General features: G+C 34.9%; 1 long non-coding RNA gene across 1 annotated transcript in view; it reads left to right on the top strand.

Annotated features, from left to right (window-relative positions):
* The first annotated feature begins 1,120 nt into the window (after positions 1-1,120).
* Positions 1,121-2,195, top strand: part of LOC106532980 (uncharacterized) — a 15,336-nt gene continuing 14,261 nt past the window's right edge. Inside the window, exons 1-2 of the long non-coding RNA XR_001312177.1 lie at positions 1,121-1,139; positions 1,242-1,403. This is a non-coding gene — a long non-coding RNA (uncharacterized LOC106532980). The remainder of the gene's footprint in view (positions 1,140-1,241; positions 1,404-2,195) is intronic.

Genomic DNA, 2,195 nt, shown 5'->3' with positions numbered 1-2,195 from the left:
CTGCAACTGTATTTGATAATGTTTTGAACTTTTAAAATATTGCATGGAAAAAACAGAAGCTGCACTTCATATTAGTGACAAACTTTGGTGTTTTTTGATGGGTTACTTTCATTTTTAATTCTACTTTTCATTTAAAATAAGTTTCCATTCTCGGTACGTTTCTAAGGTTCTTCTTCTTCATATTAAAAAAGTTGTTAAACATCTGAGTGGTGCAGTACCACTACTAGTGGTGAGAAAGTGTATTGCACCTTTTTAAAAATCAACACGGTCCCACGGCCCTCTGCGGCCCAAAGTTAAAAACTGTTGTTGTTTTTTTGAGGCCCACAATTAGGCCGCGGCCCATGCGTTAAGAATCTCTGCGTATATCAAACAAGTAATTAGCTGCTGACTAGGATTTCAGTTGTCCTTCCTGTGTCCATATGAGCAAATGAGTCAGAAAAGAACTTGGAGTCTGTTAAAGAAAGAATGTGGACATACAGGTTATCTTAGGTTACAGTAAACTGCCATGGTAACATTATTTACTTCATTTACAAGATTAAGAACAGGTGACACAAACTGGCTTGATTTCTTCATGACATTCCTRAATCATATTGTAAAAACAGATTTCATTGAAGTTTTCTGCTACTTAATATTAGAACATATCACAATAAATGTGAATAAAGCTCTGTTTGTAACTTTCAAAATCCCAAACTCACACTGTTAATACCAGAAATGCTTTAAGAGTATGCTGTCACAAAAACCAAGACAAGCATTTACTAACTTTTGCATGCCTCAGAGGAAACTTAAGCCATGCCAGCTTAAACATTAATCCCTGCAGCACTCTGCACACAAAATAAACATCTGTCTGTTAGCAGAAATAAATGAAGAGTGTTGTAGCAGGACAGTTGCTGTGTTCATGAAAGGACTTYAACAAAACTGTTAAAACATTTTGCTTCATGTTTTGCACATTCTTAGTCAAACAGTATTTTGTTTTCTGTTCTCTTCCACAGAACCAGTGGATTATAATGTGGTCGTAGAGCTGCTCATCCCACTCTCCAGTGTCCTGAATTTTACTGAGATCAGAAACAAACTGAAAAATATCATCTCCCCAATCAGCATCTCCCATTCTCTGACTCTAACAGGCATAAACATCACCACAGGTAAGAAGACCTGTTTACATAATGTTTAACCTGATTGTGTATATTTATTAGTAACTAATGATTAAAATGTTTCATTTAAAATTCATGAAATCTCGTCACCAGTCTGCTCTCCAACTGGTAATGAACTCCAGTGTCAGTGTGAAGATGGTTTTGCTTGGCCTTGTAACTTCTGCAGCAATAATTCATGCAGCAGTGTCAGCAGCAGTGCGATCTGTTCGTGTGTAAATGGACTCCCTGGGAACGACTCCTGTCARCCATCCACAAGTAAGCATATTGTTTTCAGCTTTAACTTAAAAATRTTTATTTCTCAACCCATATGTGTCTGTTCAGATCCTGCTGTTTTCAAATAMGTTTTAAATGAGGACACTGTCTTTTTATAAACATACAAACAAAGACCTAATATTATATGTTGTTCCACAGGTATCTCTCCATGTCCAGTGACTACTCCAGGTATGTATTGRTTTATTGTTTTGCTGTAATTCAGAAGAAGCTGGATCAGTAAACAGAATGTATCTGCTGATGAGCTTTGAGATGGAAAACAGAAAAAATCATCAGATCATTTGAATTTTGTTTAATTAGAGTTGAACCTATGTGACCATATCTAACATATTAATCATCAAGGAGCCTCATATACTGTCATTCTTCACAAATCAGAAATTAAAAATGTCCCTTTTAAATTCTGTTGCTAATTTAACTAAAATGTCTTTAAGAAAATATGTCTGCCTTAACCTCTTAAGCCCCCTTTTCTTGATGTTTTTACTCAAAATACCATGCTGAAATGTAATTGAGTGTATCTCAGCAAATGAAAACTTACAAACTCTACTTAAATATTCTTGGTATCAAAATAAAGGTAACACTTGGGAGCTTCTATTAGAAGTGTAAGTATTAAAACAGCTGCTGTTGTTCTAGAGATATTGAGGACGGAACATGATTTTCTTTTATTCTTTTCCCCATCTGTATAATATTTGCATTTGACAGTATATAACCTATTTAAACCCATAATGAAGTAGGATAAAAACTCTTGGAAACCATAAATCCTCTTGTGGACATTATTTG

This window comes from Austrofundulus limnaeus, unplaced genomic scaffold (assembly GCF_001266775.1).
Source record: "Austrofundulus limnaeus strain Quisiro unplaced genomic scaffold, Austrofundulus_limnaeus-1.0 Scaffold864, whole genome shotgun sequence".
NCBI lineage: Eukaryota > Metazoa > Chordata > Actinopteri > Cyprinodontiformes > Rivulidae > Austrofundulus > Austrofundulus limnaeus.
This window is presented reverse-complemented; position numbering and strand designations above follow the sequence as displayed.